The 10,491-nt window shown below is 41.4% G+C and overlaps 1 pseudogene; it reads right to left on the minus strand.

Annotated features, from left to right (window-relative positions):
- Nucleotides 1-4,764: 4,764 nt before the first annotated feature.
- Nucleotides 4,765-5,419, minus strand: LOC144252756 (E3 ubiquitin-protein ligase RNF152-like; annotated as a pseudogene).
- Between the last annotated feature and the right edge of the window lie 5,072 nt (nt 5,420-10,491).

Below are 10,491 nucleotides of genomic sequence, written 5' to 3' on the forward strand. Positions count from 1 at the left end.
CCCACACAGGAATGCCACATCACATGCAGATGGATTTCACTCAGGTTTGCCCCAGGAGGCCAGGGCAGGAAGCAGGGTAGGACAGCAGGAGCGAAGACCACACTGCTAAGCATGCCTCCAGGTGGCCTGGGCCATGTCCCCTGCTCCTTCAATGGCCAGATGTCATGTGTGACCATTTGTCTTGACACTGGCTAAATGCACCACTGTGTCTGTCTTATTTCACAGGGCAGGTTTCGGTTTCCTATTCTGCAAGCTTCACTTTGAAGTCTGCAAAATATAATTTCATTGTGCTGTGCACTACCATAACAAAGTACTTGGGTTGTGAAAAAAATACAATGTACCTGGTCTGGTATTTACTAGGAAAATCTATTATCTAAAGCATATTTCTTTCTCAAATAGCTGTGTTTTGCTGGAAAGAAACAGACATTCTAGACTGGATTCAGTGAAGCAAACAACAGAATAAAAGCAGAGTAGGAAAACTTTATTGAATTTAAAACAACAAAATCTTTCTCAAAGGCATTAACCATAATCCATCTGGGCTCCTGGTAAAATCATAGCTATTGATACCGAGAAGACAGAGAATCTACACACACACACACACACAAACACACACACACACACACACACACATACACCTGCTCCAATTATTGGCTGCCTTTGTATTTAGAAGCAGAAAGTATCAAATCATTTGTTCATATTGATAGTCAGGGAAAGTATAATGCAGAGACATAAAGGTTACCATCATTCCACAAAGCCAAAGAGAAGTGGGTCAGCTGTTCACCAGGCACCCAGTCAGACATGTGGGGGGTGCCCTGGATGGGGATTTGCCTGTCCCATTATAGAAACCAGAAGGGTCACCGCTCAGGTCTTGGCTGTGGGGAAGAAACCTCCTTTTTCAACAGATGGGCATCATCAGCCCCAAGAATGTGCTGGCTTCACCACAAGGCACAGTTGAAACTATTTAAGTAACAGCCATCGCCTTTACAGTGCTTATGGGGTTTTCATAACAGAAATGCTGCCGCTTTCTCTCACAGGATGTTTGACTGTGTAACTGTAGCCCACAACCTGCCATGACCTATCAGGGTATCTTGGATGCCAGCACACTCATGGACAGTGCCCCTGCTTCATGCCCATGCCACAGAAGGTGGCGGCACCATCATCTAAATCTTGGATTGCAGCATGTACTTTTTAAGTTCAGAGAGGCCACCAAGAGCCTTGTATGATTTTGCTTTGATAAAACAATAAAAGCTCTTCTAAAAGCCTGGCTGTGCAGGAGTCACCAGTTATGGTGTGTTATGAAGGTAATATTTATTCAAAGTCAAAACAATTAAAATTGTTTTGGGGGTGGGTGTGAAGCTCACACCTGCCCGGGTACAGAATTGGTCCAGACTTGCTCTAGCTCATGTCAGGTGCTCAGTTCCCCGAGGACCTGTGCCTGTGACTAGGACTCTCAGTTCATGGGTCAGCCCGCATGCACGTCCTCCCCATGAGCACAAGGAACATATTAGGCTGTGTTTCCCCTTGTCTTCTCATGCCCTGTCCCACTCATTTGGGCCCATTGTGGGTTCTGCCATTTAATCACCACAGTTATAGCACAAATGCCCATGAGCGCTTGCTCCTTCAGAGTGCACTGACCATGATCTCCCCCTGAGGGCTGGCCAAGCTCCTGTGCCTTACTGGCAATGCCTTCTCCTGGGTTGGTTTTCTCTTCCCCAGCCATAGTGGATGGGTAGGATCAGAGGCCCTGAGTCATGATTAGTGGCCTTATGAGGAGACCAGCACTCTCTGCCTGCATCTCCAGGAAGGCTTTTAGAAGACATGCCAAGAAGAGAGACTATGACCAGGCAACCAGGCCTTGGCCTCCAGAACTGAGAAGCCAAGTCTGTGTAGCCATGCTGTGATGTTTTCTTCATCAGCCCAACTGAAGGGAGCACACTCAGTTGCCTAAAATCTTGATTCCAGACCATGTTGCATCTCAGAAATCCTAATTTTAAACAATCTGTTGCATCCTCTCCTGCCCTTGCACACTTGCCTCACTCTCCCTTCGCCTGCAAAGCCCAGCTTGAGCCCAGGGATCACACACAGGCCTGGAGCATACTCCTGCCCCATGCAGACTCAGGGAGGCAGAGACTGAGTCCTGTTCTCCATAACAGATCCCAGAACGGGAACTCATTGAAGCATCTGAATAGACAAGATCCCAGGATCCTATTAGGAACCCCAGAAAGAGAAACAGCCCTTGTCACAACCTCAGGCCACATGGCCAGTCAAGAGGACATCCCACATCCCTTTCTCCTTCCCATGGTTTCCTCTGAGTCACTGAGCTCTTCTCTGCTGCACTCTACTGTCTCTGGTCTCTGGGAAAGGGGACCACATTCCCCTGATTCTCCTCCCTCTGGGGCTCACTGGATCATACATTGTATCCTCCCTGCAAGTGGCTTCCACAGCCATTCATGTGAGGGTAGTTGAGGGCATCAACACCTCTCAGCTGCCAGAGGGGATACATCCAAGTTCTTTCTTTCCTTCTTGTATGGTCACCTTGAAATGTGGGTTGCTGTCTATCAGCCTGGGTCCACAAGTGGCCTTAATGGCAGTTAGTAGTAATGCAGAAAACTGAAATGGCTTTTCATATGTGGAAACTGAGTCAAAAGAGACATTATGTTTATTTGTCTTTCAGTAACCCAGCGAGTTAGCATTTCCACTCTACATCACTCCTTCTCCTCAGTTAATGCATATCTAGCATCTTAGAGAATTAAACAGCAAACTGGTTTCTCTTCACTAGTTGAGAAGCAGCAGAAAGTCTTTATAGATTACTTTCCAGCAGTGAATGATATTTTTTCATATACATATCTATGTACTTTTTAGACCAATCTATTAACTACAGGGGAAAAAATAAATAACTAAGGTATTTCAATGACTAATGCTATTATAAAATGACAAAATATATAGAAAACTTTCAGACATGAGTAAAACGACAACAAGTCGTAGTTGTAGTTTCCAATCACTGTCTTAAGTATTATTTTAGGTAGTACAAAGTGTTACCTCAATTCTTACTTTAGAATTTCTCATGAGTATCTGAGAAGTCCAAATTAACTAGTTTCACAAATATATACTAAGAACCCCCATTCCTTTCATTTCCCAAGGTATAGGAGCTTTGAAGTGGATTTCAGTGCAAAAAAGTTTCCTATAATTTTTATTTGCTTGTAATTGTCATTCTTTTCAGTTTCATCTACTTTTTCTAGAATAACAAGGAATATTGATTAGACATAAGAATTAAGATAATCAAATATATCACACAGTAAATTAATACTTTAAAACAGCATTGTATAAATAGTATCTCAATCTAAAGAACATTCAACAAACAAGCAAAACCATAGGATTAAGTTGCATTTAAAATATAACATTTTATAGGTCCTATTTGCAGCCATTTTCCCCAAATATTTTATTTTATTTTATTTTTTTTCTTTCTTTATGAACATTTATAAACCATTACACATTTAAAAACACTTACATTAGGAATGTGAATAGTAAGTCTTCCTTGCCATTTCTCTCAATGAAAACATATTTTGAAATACAGAAGATTTTCTTGCTTACACCAACAAGAGGAAACTGGAATTCAAAAAGGTCTAATGCTCAAGGAACAGCATCTTTCAAAAAAAATAATTGTGGACGGCCTTTTGAAATGCCCATCAGTTTTGCCATTGCTAACAACAAGTGTGGCTTTTATAATACTCCAGAACTAGGAGAAAAGTCAAACTTTCGTTACTCTCCATTTGTGCCTTAAAAAATACAGGACTTAAACACAGAGCAGAGGGGTGAGTACTGGGGTGTCGCATAGGGGACGTCTCATTGGCAGGATCGAGGTGCCCACCGTTTCAGATACTTGACTTCTTCATGCCCACGAGGTCTTAATCCTGGGGTTCTTCTGAAAAGACTCAAAAACCTGAGGTAAATCAAATCACACACACATATACACACAAGTACACAATATTTACATTTTAAATTCTTATTTTGTGAGATGGCTTGAGAAAAACTGGCATACGGGTTTCCTGCGGGATTAGGCATTTCTCCTTATTTCTTGGTTTATTGCTTCCCTGTTGGGCTTCCAGCTTAATAAACACGTAGCAAGCTCTAATCACCAGTGAAGAAAAATGAAGGTACCTGACAAAACACAACACACGGGAGACACTTGTTCAAATATTTTCTCCAAAAAAAAAAAAAAAAAAAAAAAACAAAAACACGACTGTCCATTTCACTTATTTTGATTTGGGGTTCCATTCAAAATATATATCTATAAAAAAATTCTTAGCAACTAAATGAAGACTGGGTTCCATTAAAAAAAAAAAAAGCAAAGAAGCCTGCAGTGTATGTCTTCACTGAATTATTTTTTACATGGATTCAAGGTTTAATTCTACTTGTATACACAGCATCTTTATTTTCATCTACCGCATTTAGAGATCACATGGTATGCACATGTAGGCTTTAAGGTCTGAGTAGAGTATGTCTATCTCATAACATGATCTTGAAAACTCATAAGTCACAGCCCATTTAGTTCATGATTATGAGGATGCATGCAATCATCTTCAAAGCCGTTGCCATCCACACTCAGAACAATTCACCTGGCATCTTGTAGAGACCATCACCTTCCTCCCTTGGCATCTGTCTTCAGGTGAATCAAGTGGCAACCCAGAGGCCAGCGCTCAGCACCAAATGGTCAGTGTCGCCCCCCATCATCTCGCTGGGATCCCGTCACCAACACCTACTCAACCCCTAAGTTGGCACCCACAAGAGCCTTCCCTGCACCCCGCCTCAGCCACAGGATATCACAGTGAAGCGCTTAGAAATGCAAGACATGTTGTGGAGCACGATGCCCAGGAGGAAGACCAAGACACAGGCCACCAAGATGACAGTGCACACGCCCGACCAGGTGGAGCTTTTCACCACGCCCCGCCTGTCCGGCTCCTCGGCCACCGCCTCCTGCGGAGCCCCGCCTTGCAGCGGCTGCTGTTCCGCAGGGATGGTCACCACGGTGACGGACTTCTGCTGGCTCCCGGGGAGCAGGCGGCAGCCCATGTCTCCTGGCAGCAGTGTGCCCTCCTTGGAGATGGGCAAGGGCAGCATGTAGCACCCATTGCTAGGAAGTTTGATGAAGACCGGAGAGTGCTCGGAGGTGTGCTGAATGGCGATGACGGCCAGGACCTCGGGGTCATAGGGCAGCTGCGACACGGAGAAGCCAGGGGGGCAGCTTGGTGATGCCGAGGCACCAGGGGGACCTCACGTCCTTCTGGCTCGTCCTCATCTGCTGCAGGCACACCGAACAGCAGGTGTGTTTGCAATCCAGCAGCTTAGGCCTCCGCCGGGGGCTGTAGTAGTTGAAGCAGATCTGACATTCCAGCAGCGAATCCTGGGACAGCGTCTCCATGGTAGACCGCGAGCAGCAGGGGCAGCGCCAAGACCCAGGGCAAGGAGCCGGTACTCGGAGGCCTCCACTCTGCCTTTTCAGTGCCGCCGAGGGAGCTCACAGGCATCTAGCATTCGTGGGCGTGTTCATTTCTTTCTCTGCAGCGCGCTCGGGCGCGCGCTACACAGGCGGCGGCAGCATCGCTGGGTGGTCCCGGCGCGCCCGCCCGGCTCTGCCAGACGCGCGCCGCGGGCCGGCAGCCGCCCGCTCCTCCCGCGGCGGGCTGCGGGGCGGCGCGGGCAGCGCGGCGGCGGCGCCTGCAGCCCAGCTCTCCGCCCGGCCCTTCGGGCGGCGCCCCACCTGCCCGGCCGCCCTCCGCATCCCCGGTCGGACACCGCCGCCAGCCAAATATTTTAATTATGTACAGTGAGTGATTTTTTTTTACCCATTAACATTTGTCTGCCAAAACTAATCTCAAAAAAGATAGCAAGCTATATTTTCTAAAAATTAGTTTCAATTGGTAAATTTCCTAACTCTGTTATTAGCCTTCAATTATTTAGATGATTAGATGATTAATTTCAAAAGCATGCTCCTAGCTTCCTAGTAAACTATTGAAGTTCTAGACAAAAATGAGAAAGGACCTCTCTTAGGAAAATAAATAAGTGTTGGATATAACTATGTAAAAATGCAGGGAAAAGGCCTAAAAATCCATGTTTTCAAAATATATTTCATGACAATATTTTGCTGCTAGCAAGCAAATGAATTTGCTCAAAAGTAGACAGCAAACAAAGTAGATTTAAAACCAAATAGATTGAATTCTTTTTTCCTCTTTTGAACTCCCACTCACTAAACATGTTCTTACTGTATTATCAATTTTAATTATTTTCCATTGATTGGGCACTTGACATATTAAGAACCTTATTGGATATAGTGAGAACTCATTCATACACAGTACCCTAAAATAAATTAGGTTGAGGGGCAGTAACCTAGTAAGAACAGCCTCTGTTTAATTCCTGGAGGTATCTCAGGAATTAAAGAAAACTTTAGAGAAGCTAAGAAGAAAATTTAGAAAGTGACCAGAGAGGTTGTGTTAGGTCACTATTTCTCAAACATTAGCAGACATCTGGATCACCTGTAGGATTTTTGTAACAGTGTAGAGTTTGGAGTTCTACCACCAGAATTTTTTATCAAGCCTGGGGGAGATTCAAGAATTTTCTGTTATAATGAGTTCCTACTAGATACTGTGGTCTGGGGACCACTCTGGAGAACTCCGGTGTTTGGGAGATGGCTTTCTCGCTTTCTGGCCATTTTTACATTGTCCTCAAAGTATTCCTCTTCTCCATCAAAGTCATAATTGAACCTGTCTCCACATGGATTCTTCCTTGTGGCTCATCTCTCAGGCAAGGGAGAGCCCTTCTTCAGGCCCTTGGAGGCTTTACAGCAGCAAAGAATTTGCCACTCAGCTTGCAGCTTGTATGTTTATGTTGCTTATGTAATTTCTTTTCTTGAGGAGAGAAATGATTCTTAAAGAGATGTATTTTATTGCTTAACAGTAAGTCAGCTGTTTAAAACTAAATTAACTAATTTCCAGAATGTCAAGTTAAAAGAGTAGCACTGAAGCCTGAAACAGCTGCAGAGGCAATTGCAGAAGTCTGCGCTCAATCAGTGGAAATCTGAAGCAGCCAAAGCAGCTTTATCTTTAAACACTTAAGTTCTTTCTTCTTTCAAATAACTCATATTCGTTCAACTGTATTGTGATACTCTAAAAAAATGCCAACATTGTCATTTCTGTATGCATTTTTTAAACCAGTTCTTCTGAAGAGATGAAATTAAATTTTCAGTCTCTAATGACATAAACTAGCCCTCCTAATATCTTGCTGTATATAACACATGCTCCCATTCTCCAAGACCTTAAGGGAATCCAGAAAGATGCTAAAGAGGATGGAGAGGCTGCCTTTCTGTACACTGTACACTTTTCTGACTCTTAAATTGAAGGGACTTTATGATTTTGGCTTCCCCTCTGCAGGTTCCCTGTTCACTGGCCCTGATGTAGCTTTCCAACTGGAGTGACCATATTAAAATATCTGTATTAGTTTTCTCCTGCTGCTATAATAAATTACCACCAATTTGACATCTGAAATGAATTTATTACTTCACAGTTTTGTGATTTTGTAAAACTTCACCAGGCTAAAATCCAACTTGCTATAAGGGTGTGTTTTCCTGTTTGGAGGTTCTAGGGGAGGATTCATTTCTTTGCTCATTTGCGTTACTGATAGGATTTAGTCCTTTGTGGCTGTGAGCAAAACGTTGTTCCCAGCTATATACGTTCTTTGAGCTTGGTCCTTGTCCTCCATCTTCAAACCAGCAAACAGTTGACCATACTGTGCTTGAAATGTTTTCCCCTTTCCATCTTGTCATATCCCTCTGATCTTCATAGGAACAATTCTCTGCTTTTAAGGACTCATGTAACTAGACTCGGTCCAAGTTAATCTAGGATACTCTTTACATCTCAAGATCCATATTCTGAATCATATCTGCAAAATTCCTTTTCCATGTAGCATAATGTATTCATGGAATATATGTCTAGGAATTAGACATTTTGGGGCTTATTATTCTTCTTATCACACTCTTTAAATAAGGCCATCTCTAAAAATAATTATGGCATATTTATTAGTCAGCTTTTTATCACTGTGACAAAATACCTGGGAAAATCAACATAAAGGATGAAAGGTTTATTTTAAAAAGATCCTGGGGCAGGGAGCAATTCCAAAGATCTGGTCTCTCAACTAGTTTCCATCTCCTACAGTTTCTATCACCTCCCAACAATCCATTCAGTTATGATTCCTCAATGGAGATGATGAAGTTAGACTCTTGTTATCCAATCACTTCCCAAATGTCTCATCTCTGAACATTTCTGCACTGGGGACCAAGATTTTGTTACATGAGCCTTTGGGGGATATTCCAGATCCAAACTATAATAGCATCACGACAGGAATAAACCAAGGCACATCATCACCTGTATGCAAACTTAAAGTTAAGAGTCTAAAATAAGATGATGATGATGATGATGATGATGATGATGTGTGTATGTGTGTGTGTGTGTGTGTGTGTGTGTGTGTTTGTATGCTGGAGTAAACCAGTTAGCTCTATCATCAATTGGTTGAGTTAAAATAAATATTTTAATAGTTACATCTATTGACAAGGAAGTTGTGATGAAGTGCCAGAGATGAATCACACAACTGTGCCTTCAAGAAGTTTCCAGCTAGTTTTCAATAGATGCATTTATGAATGTCCAACTGCCCTCTAAATATGTTCTACTTCTATGTCAGTTAGTGGGGATATACAAACATTTGATTTCAAAGTAAGGACACTGGTTTCAGAAGAAAAATAAATTTTCCTTGACCATGAAGGCACACAGAGAGCAGGATTATAGAAATCTATTATCTAACCATTAGGCTGACAAACCAAGCCCATTGGGTATTGCTGGAGAGAAGATAAAACAAATGTCCTATTTAGAACATTCCTTTAATTAAGAAGTAGAATATTGGGGGTTTTTGTTTAATTAACCACACAGTACCACATTAACCTTTTCTGATGTTCTTATAAACTTGAAACTGCCTTCCCTGAGGTAGAATTTTTTTCAAATGCATTCTGCTCTCCTTTTAGACATAAACAGATTGAAGAACACAATAAATAAATTAATTAATTAATAAATAAATAATAAATATGAAGATGCTATAGCTACTCTTTCCATTAAAAGGTAATTAAAACTTTCAAATTTTGCATATATTCATATATGATTGTATAATGATTTAAAATGAGACAATTAGTACAAGATATTTATTGGCTCTAGTTAGAAATGCTTGCATCTTTTATACAAATTAATGTTTTATATTTATCTACATTTGAATAATACTGCAATATAAGACTTTATAGCTTGATAATCTTAATGCAATTAATTTGTCATAATCCTATTCATATCAGAATGACTATAATTTTGAGTTGTGCATTATTTTTATATTCTTATGATCAAATTGTATCTTATGCATTTTGAAATATTTTTGTTCATAAGCTGTAAAACATTTGTACAAAGTTTAGGTGGTGTTTCAAGATAAATGTATTTAGAGATATGTATTATTAAAAGGCATATACAAAATAGTTTCATAAATAACAATATACTTGCATGCTCATCACTAAACACAAAATAGAACATTATGAAGTACCTTAACCTTAAATTCTTTATAATTAAATAATTTAATTCTTATTTTGAATACCACATTATTTCTTCTAGATATTTAAATTTTAATTTTCATAATTGTGACTTATATGAATTACATGAAATTGAGTAATGCCAGACTTGAAAGAGATCTATGAAATAAGCCAGTTTCATTACAGGAAAAATATGATAGCAAACAAAGGAAAGTTCCTTTAATTATGTGAAATCAAAGACTCAGATATGAGTATCCTTGGCTCTGGAATATAGAACTTCTAGAAGGAGAGGGTCTTTCACTGGACCCCTGAGATTTTGAATTCCCCAGATTAATATGAACATTTGGGTAGTTTGACGTCTTCCTGATTCCAATGTTGATTTCCCAGTCAGGAGACTCCTCATCATCATCTTCTATCTCTGATTTCTTTAGAGCTTAAAAATTGGGACCCTAACTGAAGTGATGACATGCTGTGGCATGAGTCTTGTGAGTCTTGTGTGCTCACACCTCTACTCCCCAGGGACTCATGTCTGCCCATTTCTAGGCTTAGAGTTGGTTTCAGGCTGTCTCTTTCAGACCCCAGGACAACATCGTTATGCCAAGTTCTGCCCACAAGAATGTAAGTGTGTGTGGTTGAGAAGCCAGGCTGCCCTCTTGTGCAGTTGCAAGAGCATCTAAGACCCTTCAGTTGTCAACAGATAGAGTTCTACTCAGGGACTCAAATAAGAGGCCAGAAAGAGGACACTTCAGACTGGGAACTGAAGTTACTACTACCTCCTTTAATCCTGGACCTTTCTGGGTGGGTTTTCCCAGGACTTTGGCATCATGGTCAATGGAGTCAGCCCTAGACTCACAGGAGGCTGAGTAGGGAAAGGCATGCTGTGG

Source organism: Urocitellus parryii, unplaced genomic scaffold (assembly GCF_045843805.1).
Source record: "Urocitellus parryii isolate mUroPar1 unplaced genomic scaffold, mUroPar1.hap1 Scaffold_59, whole genome shotgun sequence".
NCBI classification, from domain to species: Eukaryota; Metazoa; Chordata; class Mammalia; order Rodentia; family Sciuridae; genus Urocitellus; species Urocitellus parryii.